The 22,757-nt window shown below is 41.6% G+C and overlaps 1 protein-coding gene across 7 annotated transcripts in view; it reads left to right on the top strand.

Annotated features, from left to right (window-relative positions):
- LOC109397189 (uncharacterized protein K02A2.6) overlaps nucleotides 1-22,757 on the top strand; it is a 340,877-nt gene that overhangs the window by 187,879 nt on the left and 130,241 nt on the right. The window lies entirely within an intron of this gene.

Below are 22,757 nucleotides of genomic sequence, written 5' to 3'. Positions count from 1 at the left end.
CAGGATCTGATGCTTTTTTGGGCGTATGTCTTCCCGAGTTTGTTCAGGGGTTTTTGCAGGGGTTCCTGCTCAGCTTCTGGCCGCGATTCTTGCTATGATTTCTTTAAGGGTTCCATTCGGCATAAACTTCATGAATTTCTGTTAGGATTGCTATAGATAATCAGAAATTCTAGCTGACATTCATTCTGGAATTACTTAACAGATTCCTCCTGGAATTCTTTCAAAGATTTTTGCCGAGAAACATTCAAATCTTAGAATCTTAGTGCAATTCTTTCAGGTATACATGCCGGGATTTCCGCTGGTATTCCTTGAAAGATTCTTCTCGTGTTTTTTTTTTTCAGCGATTCATTTCGGGATTTCTCAAGTAGTTCCTCCCGGAATTTCTTCTGAGATTCTTCGAAGAATTGCTGTCGAGCTTCCAGAACTCTACCAGATATACCTACTTAAATTTCTTCAGGAAATCTTCCGGGGATTTCTGCCGGGATCTAGAAGAAAAATCTTTCAAGTGTTATAGTCAGCATTCTTTCAAGGATTACTGCACTGAATTCCTTAAAAGATCCCTTCCAAAATTTCGTAAAGGATTCCTGCTAGGATTGCTTCAGGGAATCCTTCTCGTGTTCTTCCAAAGATACAATCTGGAAATCTTGCGTCATTCTTTTTGACATTCGTGCCAGGATTCCTACTGGAGTCTCTTCGAAGATTCTTCCCCGTTTACATCCCTTAAAAGGATTTATTCCATACAATTGCTCCCGGGACTTCTTCAATTATTCTTTCAGGGAGGCCTGCCGAGCCTCTAGCCGGGACTCCTCCTTAAGTATTGTGTACAGGATTTCCTTTTGGGATTTCTTTTGTGACTGTCAGAGATTCCTCTCGGGATTTCTTCAAAGAAACTTCCCCCAACGTGAGTCACTGCTAATGAGAGCGGGAGAATACAACGATAAATAGATAAAAGTTGTGCTAAAGTAAAGCTTGGAAAAATATCAGATGTTGAGGACCATTATTGAAGATTTTTTTAAAGTACACCATCCCAAGAAACAGGACTAGCTAAATAACAATTTCTTAAGCTAAAGTTTGCTTAAGATTGGTTTATTCCACTTTTGTACAGCAAAAAGGTTTGTTGTGTAGACTTCCATTTTTTGTGAAATCATATTTATTTTAATGGAACTTGACTAAGGTCTCCATTGAATCAAGCTTACCTTGCTACAACAAACCATCGGGTAGATCATTTCTTTCCTCTGAATCTGCAACCATGAGTAAACCGTGCGTTGAGAGTGGGTACATAATCATCATCATCATCATCATCATCGATACTGAAAATGGAACACCGTTTAGTATAAATTTGCTATATAAATGCGTATCTAACCGGTTCACAAAAAAATCCTACCAAAATATCATAGTGTGGAATATTTTGTTATATTTTTAACACTGATAGTAAAACTATTTTTAAATCCATATCAGACGTATGAATTAAAATTAGAATATTCATAAGATCTAAAATGTGCCCACTGGGGTCTCCAGTTAGCCTAGTGGTTAAGGATATGGATCGCCAATCTGGAGACGGCGGGTTCAATTCCCGTTCCAATCGGGAAAATTTTCTTGACTCCCTGGGCATAGTGTATTATTGTACTTGCCTCACAATAAGTATACAAATTCATGCAATAGCAGGCAAAGAACACCCTTCAATTAATAACTGTGGAAGTGCTTAAAGAACACTAAATTGAAGCGAGGTAGGCCAAGTCCCAGTGGGGACGTAGAGCCATAGAGAAGAAGAAGATAGTGTGCCCACGATTGAGCCTCATCTCAAGCGGTTCCCCACTTTGAGAAGAATGATGCTAAAACGACTGCCGCTACTACGATAAGCAGAGCAGAGCATCAGAGGATAGGTGGTCGCCACAACCAGCGAATCCTCTCCAATGCTCAGCTCACCTAGCAACCATCCCATCCAACTCGCAGAGCAGCGTGAAACAGCCACAGCAAAACGCATAACATCAATTTGGCTCCCCTGCTGCCCTGATTTCACAATATCTCGCACATTTTGCAATATGTATCGCGTCGTCGCACAGTTACCGTAGCACGTGCGTATCCTGGATGACGGGTTCCCACTGGTTTGGATGATGTTTGAATGACTCTATCTAATTTTTGAGTATATTGAAATTTTAAAAATCTATGAATATCAACAAAAAGAGAAACAAGAACATTGCCTACTTGGTTAAAAATTTTCAAAAATAAAATTTGAGTAAAATTGTAAAAATCATTCCAACTTAGAAGTCGATGCAACACGGTACCTATCACATGCTGTTTTCACATCTCTTTCATTCAACGGGGGAAGAATCAAGAAAAAAAAAACTCCCTTAGCAACAGTATTTGACACCGTCCTCGGTTTTGGTGTCGTTGTCTTGTAGTCTGGGCCTGGCTGGACAACCAGAACTGACCGGCAATAAGGAACGAATCATATTCACGTTATTCGGTCGGGGGAAACCGGCGATTGAACTTTGCGCTTCGAGCGAGCCTCCTCCTTCTCACTTGACTTGGTTTGAATTTTTCTTTGCTCCTTTTCGCTGTACACCTTCACTGAACAATGGTTCATTGCTTTTTTATTAAGTGTTTTATTATTTTTTTTTATTTTTTTTTTTACATTTTTATCAACTTTTCCATAATTCTATATACGTTCAAGAAATACAGTACTAGGATGCACATAAACTTATTTGGAGCTACTTTTCCGAAGAAATCAATATCAGTTTTCTTTCTTTTCTTTCATGATTCACAACTTATAGTAATTGTTTAAGTAACAATGCCACATGCCCAAAAAAACTTCTATACTCATCGTGTAGAGAAAACGTTGCTCTACTTAAGGTGCCATTAGACCGTTTGTCATTATGCCAAATATTTGCCATTGAAGTCCGAAATTTATCCAAGGTTGCTATGATTCACGTTGTGTTGGTCGTTTGTTGGGCTTGTTTGGCCAAATATTTGTCACGTCTAATAGGATCTTTACTAGTCATAATATGGCCCAAGCAAATACAATAGGGGGATTCACCAAACAGCGTAAACTGATTAAACTGATTAAACTGATTAAACGTCACGATCACCAAGGCAATCTTTGATTATTTCATTCGCAAAATCGTGAAACATTTCAACTAAGCAGGAAATCATGGCTTACGCAGCAATTTAATCTGTTTCGTGAGTACCCCTAATGCGTTTATGTTAGGTATTTATATCGAAGCAGCCATCTAAGCACACACATTTTTGTCTTCTTAAACGCAACTCTGGGCCCACTGTGCGCTGCTGTTGTGGCTACGTCTGTCTGGTCTGGTCAATTCGTGTCATTATTCGCCGATGTGTGGACTTTTTACTTTTTTCGGCCTTCAGCTTCGATTATTGCCGGGATGTGCACCCCTTGGCGGATGGGGAGTGCTGGGGTCATTGCGGTTTGCCGTGCGTGCGGGTTATGATTTAAAGTTTCGGGTTTTTTGTTGCTAATTTAGTTTTCTCCAACGGGAAACATGCATATGAAATTCATTTATGTTGAGGTGTGCGCTTTCAGGGCTGAATTTTAAACACTTTTTAATTGAGTTTTGTTTTCTCTTCTTTTTACAGGTAAGAGCTGATTACTGGAATCTCATAGTAATGAAGGTTACTCATTCCAAAGGTTTTACTTCCGGCTGCGTAAGTAATTCTATTATCATTTAAGCGACTATATTTCCCGCAACTGTAAATACCGATCAAAAAACAGTATCTACACGGAATCTTGTATGTTTACATTTGCATCAACTCGTCACTACAAGTTCAGTAATTACCTTTCAATAGATGTTTGAAGTGCTAAAAATATCAACGGCATACCCCTATTCCGTTATAAACATCAAAATACGCTGAGCATTCACTCCCGACTAGATGGAGAAAACAAAATTATTACAGGTTATGTTATTTTGTTACAACGATTTTTGTAACAACGGTTGTTATAAAACATGTACCGGTTATAGTTAAAATAACAAAAATTCTTAACTAAACTCGTTTCAATTTAAACAAAAATATTACAAGTTGAGGTACAATCATAACAAGATTATATCAAATGTTATAACAAGTTCTGTTATTTATTTCATAACAAATTTGTTACAAGTTTTGTTATAACTCTATTGGCTTGGGTGATCAAAATAACAAAAATTATCAGCTTTTTCCGGGACAACACAAAAAATCTTACAAATTCTGATATAATTTTGTTACAAAAAATATAACAAAGATTGCAATAAACGTGTTACAAAATTATGTTAGAGGCAATTCTATTATAATGCGAAGTATAACAAAAGTTGTTATGCATTTGTTTGAATAAATAAAACATGTTTTGTTATAATTTTGTTTCTTAAATAATAACACATTTTGTTATGATTTTGTTATAATTATTCTCTTATAAAAATTATATCAACTTCTGTTGTTTCTAACAACGGTTGTTATAATTTTGTTATTATTTTGTTAGGTGCTTCTCGTCGAGCTGTAACAGGAGCTGCAACTTGGCCGACCAAATGAGTAAATGTTTACTCCACTACTGTTAGCGAATCGTCACGTCAGCGTCTAGAAGCTGAGAATTCTCCAAAGGGTTGCCATTCCAGTAATAGCTTACTGCTTACAGCTACAGCCAGCAGTGAATGGAGTATTTAAACGGGCATAAGCAAGCTTGTAGCCGTAGACGGTGGAGTGTCAGCTACGTCATTATGAGTCGTGGCTCGAGTTTCCTTGATCCGCATTTTTGGTTTTCGTAGGGTATCGCGCCACTTGGGCGGTGGCTTCTAATTCGTCTGTTTTCTACTATATCTCAGTCAATTTTGAACCAATAGGACGCAATCATTGAAGTACTAGATTGAAAGTAGTGAGCTGGATTTTTGTATGGTGAGATGATCAGTTCTTTATTTCTGCGATGAAATGGTGCAAACAGCGTGGGTTATATGGTTTCTTGACTAATTTGATGCTGTTTGAGCAAAACTTTGGGTAACTATGTTGTTGAAGTTGCAAGAAATAAATAATACAACAACACAGTTACCCAAACTTTTGCTCAAATAGCATCAAATTAGTCAAGAAATCATATAACCCAAGCTGTTTGTACCATTTCATTACAGAATAATGGAGAACTGATCATCTCACCATACAAAAATCCAGCTCACTACTTTCAATCTAGTACTTCACTGATTGCTTCCTATTGACTTGAAATGTTGTACACGGGTAGATACTATACCTATCTCACTGAATTCCAAAAATTGTGTCAATTGGTTCAAATTTGACTGAGTTATAGTGGAAAACAGACGAAAATAGAAGCCACCGCCCAAGTGGCGCGATTCCCTATGTTAAAATGCAGTGGCCCATTCGCTCGATCCAATATGTTTAAGGTACACCGGGGCAAGTTGAAACGGGTGGGGCATGATGAAACACGAATTTTTGAAATAGGGTATGTGTGCCATCAGTAATCTCACGCTCCCATAATCATCCTATCCAAAAACAAGCGATTACGGCACCGATTGATTCCGTTCTTTCTGTTTTCATGGGTGCTCACTTCTAACAAAAAATAGAAAAATAAGAAACAAAACAAACAACGCTTCAATCCTTTGTTTTTCGTGGGATGAAAATGGGAGCCACATGCTTAATAAGGGAACCAATACCCTAGATTTCAATACAATTTCTATTTTTTTCTGTCGCTAAAAGATTGTTTGAATCAAAAACTATGTGTTATGGCATTCAAGCTGTTTACTATCATTGGATAACATCATGTTAACCCGCTGTTTCATCTTGCCCCACCCGTTTCAACTTGTCCCGATGTACCTTACGTCACATCGAGCGACGGACATTCACAAATTATAACGCAACTTTACATTAAATGATATTTGAAATTGTTGGCCGCATGAGTTTAATCGCATTTGCTTGATTCTCTCATATACAGTGATAGACATTCGTTTAGCCGAGACCAGAAAAAGTGGCAGGAAACTTATACAAAAGATTTTATGGTAAAACTTTTTTATCGTAGTGATAGTATATCTAGTACTGTTTTATAAAAATGTGATACATCACACTTACATATACACTGAAACAAAAACGAGGGTAAAAACCCTTCAAATGTCATTTTTTGCCTAGACATTCGTTTAGCCGAGGTAAATAAAAAATTGGTTTTCAATAGATTTTTTGCAATTTTGTGAGTATATTTCGAGGATATACTCCAAGGCATTTAGTTTATAACATGTTAGCAAGATAATTGACCTTAAAAGTTTATTTATATGTGAAGTTCAGAGAAATATTATAAAAAATGTCCCGATAAGAAGAAGCGACGATAAACAAATTTATTTAAGAAAAATGATTTCTGTAAACACTCAAACGTAAGCTAGATTAGCAGTTTTGAAAATATGGCACAGAATAATTGTTAAAAATGTTCAAATTATTGCATAAAATGTCATGAAAAAATTAAGTATACTGGTTTTTGGTTGGTTAAACTTTAAAATGGGATTGATAAAAGTTAAAATAAATAGTTCTGCTTTGAAATAAAGACGTGTCCTAATGCTTGTGGAATATACCTGTTTGATACTCATTTAGTAATATGAGTTAGAAGACTGCTAAGTGAAAGAACTGCAAGAAGTGTCAGAATTGTTGTACCCTGTTTATTTAAAAGCAGATGCTTATACAAAAATCCAAGATATGGTCAAACAATTGGCTTTTTCATTCAATCTGAAGAAATATATTATAAATGAGTCTTAGTTGTGAATCACATTCATTTTTAACATGATTTATTTGAAAAGAATGTCCAAATTATGAAACAAGTAGTTCATGCTAGAAATTTGAATACTTTCGATGCCATTTCTCGAAATATGAGCCGTCCAATGTATGTTATTTCAGCCAGAACACAGTCTAGAAAATATTGGGAGCTATTAGAAGACGTAATAGTAGTAAACGCTGTGATTTATGCAAGTGAAACCATAATATTTCATCGAAACAATACATAAATACGTGATTTTTTGATGGCTTGCGTTCTTTTTTTCTGTTAAAAACATTGTTTTTCGTAATTTTTTAACCTACTTCGGTCATGAAACTTTCATTAGATTCTTTTGAAACACTTCCGATAAAAAAATCTACATAAAATCTCAATTTGAAAACATTTGCAATATTATGACATATTTATATGAGATGCATGCAAAATTAATATGGCAACACTTCCAAAAACGATCTAATTCATGATTTTCAAGTCGATCTATAATGCAGGATACAATACAAAATGATTTTGTTGGATATTGTTCGAAATGTGTTAGTTTTTTATTATGGAATTCTAAAAATTGTACAATTCGGCTAAACGAATGTCTAGGCAAAAAATGACATTTGAAGGGTTTTTACCCTCGTTTTTGTTTCAGTGTACAGGTAAGTGTGATGTATCACATTTTTATAAAACAGTACTAGATATACTCTCTCTCTCTCTCTTCTCTCTTCTTGGCGTAACGTCCTCATTGGGACAAAGCCTGCTTCTCAGCTTAGTGTTCTATGAGCACTTCCACAGTTATTAACTGAGAGCTTCCTCTGCCAATGACCATTTTGCATGCGTATATCGTGTGGCAGGCACGAAGATACTCTATGCCCAAGGAAGTCAAGGAAATTTCCTTTACGAAAAGATCCTGGACCGACCGGGAATCGAACCCGTCACCCTCAGCATGGTCATGCTGAATACCCGTGCGTTTACCACCTCGGCTATATGGGCCCTCAGATATACTATCACTACGATAAAAAAGTTTTATCATAAAATATTTTGCATGAGTTTCCCGATACTTTTTTGAATTTTTTTTGGCCTCGGCTAAACGAATGTCTATCACTGTATTGCCCAAATTATTTAACTCGACAATACTCTTAACACTACCCACACCTAGACACCAACGGTATTCCAGAGGGAACAAGTATGGGGCAGCAGGGACGATAGTTCTGGGCCTGACGCACCCCCCCCCCTGCGAAGAATAGGACTATTAACCCCAATTCAAGGTGTCAAGCGACCCGTGCTGAGGAATGAGTGATCGAGAGATGCTCGATCTTTAACGGAGCCTGTGGGGTACCTGGGCATGGCCAACAGTAAGCTGTCCCTTACCGCGTTAATGCAGGGCTCTGGCTTGCTAGACATTCTTTCCCGTGCGACTCGTGAGATGTAAACATGAAATCTAACAAAAATAATCAAAACTCAGGTGGAAGTAGTGGTATGATCAACCCCTTCGCAAGAAGCGGGTTGATGAGGTCTCCGAGGAGGAGAAGTAAGGCGCTGAAGGTCATAAGGCCCAAAGCTGCACGAGTCCGCCCATCTGCGTGTACTGGGAAATCCTCGAACAACAGACATCCGATGGGTGGTCGAAAGTGCCTGGCCTTCAAGAAAGCCGCACTGAACAACAAATCACAGTGCAGGCAGAGATGGCATAGATACACTGATAAACAGCTCTGCGTACACATCTTCAATAAAATGTGCGCCGCTCTGCTTTGCTACGAATGTGGACCAGCAACAAACACACATCGCTCAGTTGTAAAACTTTGCGTGAGTGTACGAATGTGTTAGTTACCACACGAGCTGCGCGAGACGTCGCAGAGCTCAAACTTCTTCTGCGTGAGCTTTATAAAGCTGAGTAGGGGAACTGCGGCCATAACGCCCATAGGGGGCAAGTTGCGCCACCCTTGTTTTAGGCAAACCACGTTATTTTCAGTACTTTTTTCAATTGCAATCGCTAAAATAAGAATAAAAATGCTTTTTTACATTTGAGTTTACATATTTTTACTAAAAAAATTGTACAAAAACTTCGAAAAAAGATTTTGGTTACTTTTGATGTAATTTTAGCCTGTCAAATGTTTGCACTTTTTTCCATCATTTAAAAGAATTTTTTTCTCGCTATCCCCACAAACTGTTTTGAACACTCCCATTGTTTGTGTACCAAGCGGAAAAAGTATCAAATTTGACCCTTACAACTTTTTTACAAGGGTCCAAACTTCTGAGGTATGTGTGGGGTAGAATGCCCACCCCTAGTTATTTACATTAAAATAGCCATTTAGATCCAAATTCTGGCACAAATTATGTAGAACACAAGTTGGAACCAAGCAACAGCACATTTTTACTATGAATAAGTTCACTAATCACACAGTCATGCGTCATTTTGTAGTAATCTATATATATAAAAATGAGTTTGAAGTCCCTTTGAGGCAACAAAAGTCACGAACGGCTGAACTGATCAGCATGACTCTTGCACGGTTCGATTCGTATTCGTGGTGGCTGTGTTTATATATAAAAAAAGGTACGAAATTAAACTGAAAAATTAATAAAATTGATAAAGTACTGATTTTCCATGAGCTGGGAAGAAAATCAACACGATCGAAATCAAACCAATCTAGAGTGCGGTGCTATTTCGAGCTCAACAGTTGTCAAACCACCACAAGACGGCAAGACAAAGTTTGCCGGGACAGCTAGTTATTGATAAAACAGCTCACTATGACGTTTACATGGAATTGACCCATAATTACAGGTGATCCATAATTATGTAATAACTGTATACCCTTCACGAACAATAACAGTTGACAATAAACCAGGCACGCAAGTATATCTACACAATTTGACATCCTGGCGTTAGCTGTGGCTAGTGGCGCGTTTTACCCCGCATTAAAACTAAAATTCTGAAAATCAAATTTTTTTTCAAATTTGAATTTTTCAGTAGTAAAACATAAAACTGGTTTACAGTTTCTTCCATTTGGAAGGAAACATGTTGGTGCTTCATGTTAGTGCCAAAAAATGTGTATTATAAAGTGTTTCGTGATTAAAATTGGACTCTTGCTTAACGTGGGCGTCTTACCCCCAGTTCCCCTATACTCATTTCTAGAAATGTGCTACACGGAAAGATCGATGTACACAGAGCAAGGAGTAACTTTCACGCAGATATCGAAAAGACAAAAGATTTCATGCAAACTTGTGTGAAAATTCACGCAAATTTGTGTAACACCGGATCAGCACATTTTTTGTGCTGATCCAGTCGTACGCAAATATGAGTGAAAAATCCTTTGTCTTTTCGGGGGGTACACATCTGCGCTGAGCTGAAAGTTGTAGGCTCTCGGCAGTACAGAGTAGCACAGCGCAGCGATGTGAGCTGTATGTTGGACTGTACTTTCTCTTGCTTTCCTGCGCTCACCGTCGTGCACGAAGAGACAACGATGCCGAGCGCGTGCAATCGGACCACTCAGAAGATAATTCTTTACACGCACTCTTTCTCATCATGCAGGCTGTGTGTAATGTGTATTTTTTTATCTTCTCACTTAGCGCTGTGAGGCGCATGCCATCTCTGAGTGCAGGTAAGGCAGTTGAACCTGAACCACTGTGATGCGGCTCAGCAACTGCTTTGTCAGGCGGTTTCTGAGTGGGAGACGGATATCGCCATCATATCGGACCCATACCGAGTACCCGCCGGCAACGGCAACTGGGTCGCGGATGGGACCAGAAAAATGGCGGCAATATGGACGACGGGTAAATACCCCGTCCAGGAGTTGGTGTCTACTACCTATGAGGGCTTCGTGGTCGGCAAAGTAAACGAGGTCTTCTTCTGTAGCTGTTATGCGCCTCCACGGTGGCCGATCGAGCAGTTCACGCAAATGCTGGACCGCTTAACAACCGCTAACAGGGCGAAGGCCGGTGGTAATAGCGGGTGACTTTAATACCTGGGTCATGGAATGGGGAAGCCGTTTCACGAACCAGCGGGGTCAGATCCTGCTAGAAACACTGGTCATCTTAAATGTCGACTTGGCTAATGTCGGTACCAAGAGTACCTATAGTCAAAACGGAGCGAAGTCGTCAATTATTGACGTGACCTTTTGTAGTCCTGGCTTAACAAGTAGTTTGAACTGGAGAGTAGATGATAGCTACACTCACAGCGACCACCTGGCGGTTCGCTACAGTATCGAATACAACAACAGCAGACAGCGGATAGAAGAAGAGGCGGCTAGGCCGAGGCCAAGCCCTCGCAGGTGGAAGACATCATACTTTGACGAAGAGGTATTTAGGGAGGCGCTCCGCCGTGAGCGAAACTTAATTTAAACGACGACGAACTGGTAGCGGTGCTCTCACGTGCGTGTGATGCGACCATGCCTAGGCGAGTCCACCCTAGAAATGGGAGGCCACCGGCTTACTGGTGGACCGACGCGATTGCGGACCTGCGCCGCGCCTGCCTACGGGCTAGGCGGCGGATGCAGCGAGCACGATCAGAGGAAGAGCGAAACGAACGGCGGGTGGTGTTCGCCGCTGCAAAAGCCGCGCTTAAGACCGAGATAAGAGCAAGCAAAAAGGCCTGCTTTGAGGGTCTCTGTCAGAGTGCCAATACGAACCCGTGGGGAGACGCCTACAGGATCGTTACGGCCAAGACGAGAGGTGTGATGGCTCCTACAGAGCAATCTCCAGAGATGTTGGAGGGGATCATTGGAGGACTTTTTCCGCGTCATGATCCTAGTCCTTGGCCTCCTTTCGTAGGACAGCCGGGGACTGGGGCTGGCGATGAGGAGAGAATCACCGATTTGAAACTTGCGGGGATAGCCAAGTCCCTTAGCGTAGGCAAGGCCCCAGACCCGGACGGAGTTCCGAACCTGGCCTTAAAAGCTATTGCAGAAGCTCCTGAGATGTTCAGGTCTGCTATGCAGAAATGCCTGGACGAGGGAGTTTTCCCAGAAGCTTGGAAGAAGCAGAGCCTGGTACTATTGCCAAAGGCGGGGAAACCACCCGAAGACCCGTCGGCATATAGACCTATTTGTTTGATTGACACGGCGGGGAAGGTGCTCGAAAAGATCATCCTCAATAGAATGTTGCGGTTCACCGAGGGCGAAAATGATCTTTCGAGTAACCAGTAGCGTGGGACACCAAAAGACATTTTACTCCTGTGCACTTTTTGAGTTCCATTTTGGTCCCATATCATCTGTGCAAAATTTCAGCTCGATCGGAGAAACTATATTTTAGCGCCAGCCATTTTAAGTTTTCATACGTTTTACTATGGGGAAAATCACTTTTTCAAAGCAAAATCGCCACAGGTTTCCCCTTAACCCCTAAAAATAGATCGATGAATGATTTTTATTGGAAATTTTACGAGGAACCAACCCTCCGAAGACTGCAAAGCGATCTAAGGCATGTGGAAAAAGTTACTGACTGAAAACCGAATGGCTTGCCAACGCTGTTTAACATGTAAGGAATAACAATAAATAATAAAATCTCGTCATTTTATAGATCGGGTGAGGCTTAATAACTTTTTCCACTAACGTCGCATCGGTTTGCGGTCTTCGGAGATCTGATTCCTCGTGAAGTTTTCTACAGAAATCATTCATCAACTTATTTTTAGGGATCTAGGGGTGACTCCTAGCAATTTTTCTTTGCAGTAGTAAAATTTCCCCATAGTAAATCGTATGAAAAACTAAGAATAACGGGCGCTAAAATATAGTTTCTCCGATCGATCTGAAATTTTGCACAGTTGATATGGGACCAAAGTAGAACTCAAAAAGTATACAGGAGTTAGAGTTTTTCCATTTTTTGTATTTTCCCATATCAACCGTGTACCAGGCTAGTAACCAGTACGGCTTCCGGAAGGGGAGGTCCACCGTAGCCGCTATCTTGTCGGTTACAAATACCGCCGAGAAAGCACTTGAGCCTAAGAGGAGGGGAATTCGCTTCTGCGCGGTAGTGACTCTGGATGTAAGGAATGCGATTAATAGCGCCAGCTGATTTGCTATTGCCGATGCGCTCTTGCGTCTGGGGGTACCGGAGCACTTGTACAAGATTCTCGAAAGCTACTTTCAGAATCGCGTACTAGTTTACGACACGGAGGTGGGTCGGAAGTGCCTTCACATAACCTCAGGAGTCCCGCAAGGTTCCATCCTGAGTCCGGTGTTATGGAATGTCATGTACGACGAAGTGTTGAGGTTAGAGTACCCAGTGGGAGTGGAGATTGTCGGATTTGCCGACGACATTACGCTCGAAGTCTACGGTGAAACGATCGAGGAGGTGAAGTTGACTACCGATCACTCGATAAACGTTGTGGAGGCGTGGATGCGGTCCAGGAAACTGGAGCTGGTTCACCACAAGACAGAGGTGACGGTTGTTAACAACCGGAAGTCGGAGCAGCAGACGGAGATCAGTGTAGGAAAGTGCACTATCCTGTCAAAGCGCTCCGTCAAACACTTGGGCGTGATGATCGACGATAAGCTTACCTTCGGTAGCCACGTCGATTATGCCTGTAAAAGAGTCTCCACAGCTATTGCGGCACTGTCCCGGATGATGTCCAATAGCTCTGCGGTGTACGCCAGTAAGCGCAAGCTTCTGGCTAGTGTTGCTACGTCCATACTTAGGTATGGCGGCCCGGCGTGGGGCACCGCGCTTAGTACTGAATGCTACCGACGGAAGCTGGAAAGTACTTACAGGCTTATGTGCCTGAGGGTTGCGAGCGCGTACCGTACCGTGTCATACGACGCTCTCTGCGTCATTACTGGTATGGTGCCTATCACCATGGGGAAGTTACATTCCACCTGACGCAGGTCCTTACAGGTCATGGTTGCTTCCGACAGTATCTACACCGTTTCGGGCATGCGGATTCTCCCGAATGCCCGCAGTGTGCAATGGTTCAGAGGAAACGGCGGAACTCGTTTTGTTCGTGTGCCCGCGTTTTCGCACAATGCGTGACCGCATGCTTGCCACATGCGGGAAGTACACAACTTCGGACAATTTGGTCCAGAGGATGTGTAGGGATGAGGTTAGCTGGAACGCCGTTTCAACGGCTATCACCCATATCGTCTGGGAGCTACAGAGGAGGTGGCGCGTGGACTCGGAGAATGGCTAGTTCAGATGCAGTACAAGAGGTGGTCCAGGGGTTCAGAGTCGGCTTCGTAGGTTATACCGGTGCCCTGCGGTCGAGATCGACCCTTACAGCGATTAAGTGGCCACGGAGAGGAAGTCCCGGTAGCCGTGCTGTCGTGGCGTCAGTCTACTGGGTTAGATCCGAGCCCGCGGTTGGAAAGGGGTCCCCGGCAAGGGTCGGGGTAGATGGAGACCCTGCTGTCAGCAACCTTCTGGTGCAGCTGATAGGGCCGAAGAGTAGTGATACCCTTGCCTTCAGCAGGTCAGATCGGGTTGCATGTGGGCATCAGTTCTTGATGTCTGCAAAGCAGTTGGGCGCGGGCGGGGTTGACCCTGCCCGCCTTCCGAGGACAAAGGGAGTGGCGAGGACCACTCCGGAAACTGGCTAAGCACTAGCATGTTACCGTGACGGACTCTCCAGAGCGAGTCATCGATGTTCGTTGCTGCTAGGCTACGCAGCTTACCTTGAGGGTGCGATGTGCACTAACCCCTCTCTGAAGCAATACCTTCTTGGTGGTTCCGGAGAGACGAAGGGATGGCACGAATTTCCCGAATGGAGGAGAACGTGCCTCTAGAGCCGACCTACTGATACCTGAACCTTCCTGTTAGGGTGTCTGTTGAGCAGATTTTCCCCCCTATGGTTTAGAAGGAAAAAAAGATGCTGGAGAAGCGGCTTGCCCGCAACACCGAAGTACAGGTGCGGTATGTGGAGTTCCTCCGTGAGTACGAAGCTCTTGGACACTGTCACGAAGTATGTGAAGTCGAAGACCCGCTAAATCAGCAAGTGTACTGCATGATGCCGCACCTCCCGGTATTACGGCCGTCAAGCTCGAGCACCTAATGCCGTGTCGTGTTCAACACTAGTGCCAAGTCGTCGCCATTTTAGCTATCCCTAAACGAAGTGCTACAGATAGGTCTTACACGCAATACAAGACCAGAGTTTTCTGCGGATCTTCTTGAGACTCCACCCATCAGCGATTCCTCTGAGAATTTCATCTGGGATTCCTCCAGCAGAAAAATTCAGAGATTTCTCCAAGGACTCCTCGAGCGATTTCTCCTTGAAGTCCTTCGGAGAGTTCACCTAGAATCATTTGTGGAATTTCCCCAGGAATTGCTTGAATGATTTCTTAATCATCTCCTTCAGAGATTCTTCCTAGAACTCCTTCTTTTAGCGAAAAATATATGATAGATTTTTTCTGGAGCTGTTGGAGATATTTCATCAGGAACATCTTTTGGAATTTCTTCTCAAATTCCTCCAACGATTTCTCCAAGAACTACTTCAGGTATTGCTGCTGAATTCCTTCAGGGATTTCTTCTGGAAATCCTCCAGGATGTTTTCGAGGGATTTTTCAAGGGATTGTTTCGGAAATTTATTCAGGAGGTCTTTGAGGGGTTTCGCCAGGAGCTTCCTGGAAAATTTTCTCTCGAATTTTTAAAGAGGCTCTTCCGAAAACTCCTTCTAGGATGTCTCCAGGAGTTTCTTCAAGGACTGGTATTCTTTGAGAGATTTCTTCCGAAGTTGCGGGAGAGTTTTTTCTTGTTAATGCTGGATTTTTTCCAGGAACTTCTTCAAAGATTTATTCAGGAATTCCTTCAGGAACTCCTACAGGAATTCTTCAAGGATTCCTTCAGGAAATCCTTTAGGGATTCTTCCAGAGGTTCGTTGAAGGATTCCTCCAGGAATACCTGCAGGGATTCCTACAGAAATTCTTTGAGGGATTTCTCCTGAATTTCATTGAACGATTCCTTCTATAATTCTTTGAATGATTTTTTCCTGAAGTTCCTTCAGGGATTTCTCACGGAATTTTTCCTTGAAATATTTTCAAAATATCTTCAGGAATCCGTTTCCTACACGAATACCCTCAGGTATTTTTCCTGGTATTCTTTGAGAAATTTCTCCTGGAATTGCTGAAGATATTTTTCCAGTAACTCCTTCTGGGACTCCTCTATAAACGCCTCATGGGATTCTTATAAGAACTCTTTAAGAAATTAAAAGAAACAAATTTGTCAAGAAATTTCTTCTTGGAATACATTCCTTTTGAAAATCTGTCGTAAGTTTATCTAAACTCCAATGGTTTAATGGTTTCTCTATATATTTCTTCAGGGATTACTACGGAAATACCTTCTGAGAAATTGCTAGAGGGATATCTCCTGTAATTTCTTTAGAGATTTTTTCCAGGAATTCCTTAAGAAGTGTCTTCAGGATTCTTCATAAAATTTATCCAGCGATTATGAAATTCCTTATGCGATTTCTCTAGGATTCTTCAAGGATTTATCCAGGAATTCACGATGTGGTTTCTCCTGAAGTCTCTTTAGTGATTCCTCAAGGAGGTTTTACAGGGATTCCCTCAAAAACTACTTCAAGGATTCTCCCAGAAGTTCCTCTAGGAGCATGTTTCAGGAGTTCTTGTTGGAGACCCTTCAGGGATTTCTTTAGCTTCTTCAGGATTTACTACGAGATTAACTTTGGAATTTCTCTAGATAGCCCAGCTTGCAGATAGCATTCGACCACATTCGATCTTTGAACGATTCATCTGATTTGCAATACGCAGAAACAAACCGACGCATACGGTATAAGCTCAAAATAAGAAGATCTTATGTTCCTAAGTTTATTATAAGATTTGTGTGCTTAAAATCATGAATAGGTGTAGAAGTCGGCCATTGTGGTGACCATCTTGGAATTCTAGCGAGCTTAAATGGAAAATCACGATCTACCTTAAATTGTACTATGTCAATTCTAAGTGTAAGCCAAAACAAAACAAGCTTCATTTTAACCTTAAAAGCTGATACAAAATAAACAATAACTGACCTCTCCCGTTACGCATCACCACAGATGGTATGATGAATCAGAGCCATGATGGAATGTTTTTCTCAATGTAGCAAAACCGGACCACAGCAGACTAGAATTGCGTAAACGTGTTTACGATAGTCTAGGAAACATCCTCTTCAATGAAATATCTCGAGTGGCGCCTTCAGATGTCCACAATAACAAAAACACAATCCCACGCAAATAATTTCCGCAGTGTTTGATTCATAAAACGAGTGCCACTTCTTCAACGCACAGCTCGCTTCGAATTTTAATGATTCAACCCCGTGTTTTTTTTACGATCACGGTAGCTTGATGACGATCAGATTGGTGGATCAAATAAACAAAATCTGGTTTACCACCTTCGAACACACTAAGTGTTATGAATGAACTGCGGGACCAAATTTGGCGTAATCATTTCGCCGAAATGTACCCAACAGAAACTCGTCAATCCACCACGTGCTGGTGGTAGCTGCTTGGGAACTCCTCGATGACAACGACGCGACGTGCTGCGCTACTGTGGTACTGTGCAACGTCACTCTCTTGATCTTGAATGACGACTCACTCGCCCATCAATCAGTGACCTCTTCTTTGCATATCGACATCCATCAATCGGGTGGCCTCTGGGCAAATAAAATTGTACGGTTCCTTTCATGTCTCGGGTAGACCCCGCTCTACACTCGACTCGAGATATGGAGAAGGTGTAAATTTATGTGTTTTGCATAGTCCGTTATTACCGCACGGAGAATCAAGATTGATGGCGGGAAATTTGGGTTTAATTGGGTGTTTTGCTTTTTTCAGCTTTATTACTTTGGGTTTCATGACTACCTGAAAGTAGTGCAGGTAAATTTGAGCATATTGCTAGTTTGTTCTGGACATTATTTAATATAAAATTGTTTGAATTTGTTGCCTAAGATTTGAAATAAATTGAATCGACATTAAAAATCAATCATGTTCGGAACAAGAGAATCGTAAAAGAGTATTGTAGAAATAAATACAAAATTGAGTTGATTTTAAACAGAAATATTTTCAATTCAAACATTTTGACAAAATTGATGTTTTCAATACGAATGAGCGAGGTTTGTGTCCATGTTGAAAATAATTGTACAATTTGGAAATCACAGTACCGGTCCAATCAGTTCATCCCTGACTCCATCAATCTGAAATCCAATGATAAAAGCAAGAATCGGTTTCCCTTGATAATCTTTTCGCGGATTGACCCTTCCATCCTCTCTTCGTATCTCCAATCTCCGTACTAATACAGCTGATTTCTTTTAAGATTTTCATCCGACTGCAGCAGTAAGAACACGTCGATTTTCACGTACTCAGTCAACATGCATAACTTACATAACAAAAACTAACTTCATACGATCCAATGCACATGCCGTTAGCGATCATCACCGCCAGTCACCGGACCGCCGCGGCGGACGGTCATGTGCATCGGTAGTTTAACTGTTTTTTGTTTGTTATTGCTTGTAGTGTTGCACTCGAAATCTAATGCGGCAAGCCATAAATATAACAACCGCGACAGCACCGCGGCGTGCCACCTCTCATCGAATGCATTTGTCACACCAACTCTGTCTCAGCTGTTTTACTGTTCTTATAGCAGGGATTAGAAGATTATTTATTTTTCCTGGAGTTGTTTCTGGCTGGCCAGAAGAGAATAATGAGAAATTAAAACTCGTGAAAATGTTTCTGAAGTTTCTGAGAAAATCTTCAATAAAAACAAGTTAATATCTACGGAAGTACTTCAAAATTTTCATCGTTGAAGCTTAATCATTTCGGTCCCCTGCTGTACTGGCGATGTAGTTTCCTCATCTGCCTTGATGCCTCAATCCTACGTTCCCCACGTCATACAGGTGTTCATCGATGTGCTGTTTCCTACCTAAAATCACCTCACGTCCGTCCCTCATAAGGATGTCGTCCTTATCCTTGAACATTTTGGCCCATGGCGTGAAACCAATGCGGGGTGCGTTGAACTTCTGGTATAACTTCCAGATTTCTTGGAGGTCATCCGTTATACTTAGGGATCGCCTGTCCGGAGACGGCGGATTCGATTTCCGTTCCGATCAGGAACTTTTCTTGTCTTCCTTCGGCATAGTGTATCATTGTACTTGCCTCACAGTATACAATTTCATAGTATGCCTTCAATCAATAACTGTGAAAGTGCTCAGAGAACACTGATTTGAAGAAAGGTTAATTAAGTTCCAGTGGGAACGAAGACCTACAAAGAAGAAGAAGAAGAAGAAGAAGAAGAAGAAGAAGAAGGAGAAGAATTCGACACGGTATTACATAAAAAACTCCTACTGGACTTCAGTACATTAAACATTTGAGTGAATTTCATCATGAACTTTCGGAAGAATTGCGGAATAATGGGCAGGTATTACATAAGGAACTCCTGTATTAATCACACAAGACATTCTTGAAAGTAGAAAGCAAAATTTATTTTGAATGAATCCCGGAAGGATTTCTTGGATGAATCGCAGAGCAAATTCCTGGAAAAGTCACAGAAAAAAACTTCTGCAGAAATGGAATTTCTGGACGAATCCTGAAGGAATTGGGAAAGATTTGTAATCGAACACCCCAACAAGGATCAAGATGGGAAAGGAACCAGGCAGAGCTGCCTGGATTTCTTGAATTGCTGACATACTTTCTGAAGGATGTCCAGGAGCAATTCTTGGAGAATTTCCTGGAGGAGTTCCGGAAGAAACTCCCGGGGTATTTCCTGCAGGAATTCCTAGATAAAATCCTGGAGGAATTCCTAGAGGTGTTTCTGTCATAATTGCTGGAGGAATCTCTAGAGGAATTCTTGGAAGAATTACTGGATGAATTTCCAGAGCAATCTAAAAAGAAATTTTTGGAAATTTCTATTTCTATTTATGGAAAAATCCCTTCAGAAATTCCTGGAGCGCAATTTCTGGAGGAATTCCAGGAGAAATCCTCGAATTCTTGAAAGAATCCCTGGGAGATCCTTGAAGAAATTTGTGGACAAATCCCTGGAAAAAACCTGGGGGGAATCCCTGAAAAATCCCAGTAGGTTTTCCAAGAAGTTCTCCTGGAAAATTTTCTGAAGAAAACCTTAGAATCTTTGGAGGAACTTCTGGAGGATTCCCTCCTGGAGGACTTCCTAGAGGTATTCCTGTGGGAATTGCTGGAGGATTCCATAATGAAGTTCCTGGAAGAACCGCTAGAGGAATTCTTGAAAGAATTACTGGATAATTTTCTAGAGGAATCTCCAGAGGAATTCTGGGAGATTTATATTATTTTTCTTTTTCTAAAAAAAGATCCCATGAGAAAATCTTGAAGGAATTTCTGGAGGAATTCCTGGATCAATTCCTTGAGTAATGATGAATTCCTGAAGAAATTCTTGGGGTAATTCCTGGAGAATTTCCTGGAGGAGTTCCTGGAGAAATTGCTGGATTAAAACCTGGAGGAATGCCTGGAGGAATTTCTGGAGGTTTTCCTTTGAAAAGTGCTGCAGGAATCCTTGAATAAATTCCTGAAGGAATCTTTGGAGAAATTCTTGCAGTAATTACTGGATGAATTTCTGGGGGAATCTCTAGAGAAACTCTGGGAGAAATTTCTCAAAAAACCCCATGAGAAATTCCTGGACAAATCCTCCACGGCCCCCCTGCCCCCTCTGGCTACAGCGAGGCACTTGAACTCCTACAGAACCTCTGTCCAAAAACGGAGGGGTTCTATGGGACCGGATTGAAATATTAGGAACAGTTGGTTGCTGGAGGATGAAACACTTACCTGCTGTACTTTCACCGCTTCTCTTCTTTCTTTCTTCCACTACGTGACTTCCTCAATTTAACAAAAGTAACAAAATTGCTGCTTCAACCATCTCGGTTAATGTTTTTTTTTTCGACTCCTCAATAATTATGGAGTTGAGTTTAGTTGGGCGTCACTAGCCTTCGATTTATGGACAGTGTCCCGAGACATCCTTTTCCTTTTTCAGTCCTGGGCACCCACGGTTGTGCAGGGAGCCGAACTGAAAGATTTTCATCCTGGGCGATTGCCAGCCATCGCCTTGACCTGTGGCTAGGTCAAATTTCTGTCAACTTGCTTGATTTCGTTATTGAGACTGCGCCACCATGAGCCTCTGAGTCTACTCCTGCTGCGCTGTCCTGATGGGTTCCAATCTAACGCTTGCGTGTAGATTTCGTTTCCGCCCCTGTGTAGAGTGTGGCCGACCCACCTCCACTTTCGTTCCCGAATTTCTGTCGCTATCGGCTTTTGATGACGACGACGATGGAGCTCCAGGTTGGAAATCCAATTGTGAGGCCACTATGCACGAATACTGCAGGCATCTATTGATGAAGACCTGCAGCCGTTGCGTGTTCTCCGCTGATACCCACCAGGTTTCACTGGCGCGGCGTATAGCAGCACAGATTTCACGTTCGAGTTGAAAATTTCGGATTTTGTTGCGTCGACTAGTCTGGTTGTTTTTCCATATATTCTTAAACTCGCAAAAGCAGTCCTCGCCTTCTTGATCCGTGCACCTATGTCGATCTTGGTGCTGCAATCGGCCGCCCTTTGGCTACCAAGCTACCAATATTGGAAGATTTCAACATTCTCCACTGATTGCCCGTAAACCGTAAAGCTAGAAGGGTTGACCGTATTTACATCCAACGATTTAGTTTTGTTGACGTTGATGGTAAGACGGTAAAGACGATGGTAAACACGTAAAGTTTCCAGGAATACCTAGAGCATGGTTTCCCAAACTGTGGGTCGCGACTCCCTAAGGGGGTCGCTGGCCTTCATCCGGGGGGTCGCGAGGGACATTCGAATATTTTTCTGTAACAGACAATAAATGAGACAATTTCAATGGGGGGTCGCGATAAGTACGTCTGCTGGCCAAAGGGGGTCGTGCACCTGAAAGTTTGGGAACCTATGACCTAGAGGTTATCAATTGTTATCAATGATTTCAGCTAAAAGTAAGAAACACATAAAAAATCCTTTAAAAAAATGAGAGACATCTAACCGTTTTCTAATCATTTTTAACTCAGCCCACACTTATCTCTAGACATCTATGAACTACATAAGGTAATGCGGTTTATGATCATAACGGCGTTTAGAAGTTACTGGTACAGAATTACAACTTAGAATCCGAGTGATCAATTTGACCGTGGTTTATGGTACCACACACAGACAACAGCACAAGGGAGCGTAATCAACAAAGTCGCAATGTTCCCACCCTAGAAGCACACATGTACTGCATGGGTTATTGTGACTTTTATATGACTGAATCTGGTCATATAGGAGTAACATACACTCTTGTCAAATATGTGTGCTAATAGGGCATGATGTTGTCCGGAGTATGTATGAAACTTAACTAGATATGTATGTATACTTACCGCTGATTGAAGCAACATACTGTGTGATGGTGCTTGTGTTATCATCGCTAAAAAATCAAATTCTTACACAGATGTTGTTTGTTCTAGCATGTATACTAATACATTCTTTCTGAGACTCCTTTTATTCTTCCTTTTAAAGTTTCTCCTTAACCCCTTCAACTTCTTTCAGAGTCCCTTTGGTCCCCTACATTACACCCCCGAAGTCTCGTCCAAATAGGTGGATTGACTGGCATTACAGTTAGACTTTTCGCATTCCGTTACTTTTCTTTTCCATGCAATATGGACACTAGATTCTTCTATCCCGCGCCTCTATCCCCATTGCATTGATGATGCATTTGGATCGGAATACACTATGGGGGAATCAATGTAAAATGCTCCAGTAAGGGTGTGCTGTGCACTCTAAAAACTAACTTTGACTAGTGTTCATATACATCCATATTTTGATCTCAAGAAAAACAGAAATATCATCTCTGCAACAGTAGTTTGCTTTTCCAAAAAACCCAGATTAATCCACCTAATGGTGGTTGTGCCTTTCTCATCGAATGTGTACCATGACCATACTTCTCATCGACTGAAGTAAAAGATTTTTTTTCCAAAACCATCATCACAAATAACTTTTTGAAGGCACTTGTCGGGGAACTTCCTTTGTCCAAGCCCCAACATCGAATAGGATGGTACATAGTTAGCCCACAGAAGGAAAGATGTGGGGAAGGGGGGGGGGAGGGGTTGATCCTGA

The sequence above is a fragment of the Aedes albopictus genome, chromosome 1 (genome assembly GCF_035046485.1).
Source record: "Aedes albopictus strain Foshan chromosome 1, AalbF5, whole genome shotgun sequence".
NCBI lineage: Eukaryota > Metazoa > Arthropoda > Insecta > Diptera > Culicidae > Aedes > Aedes albopictus.
The sequence above is the reverse complement of the archived record's forward strand: the minus strand, read 5'-3'. Positions and strand labels throughout refer to the sequence as shown.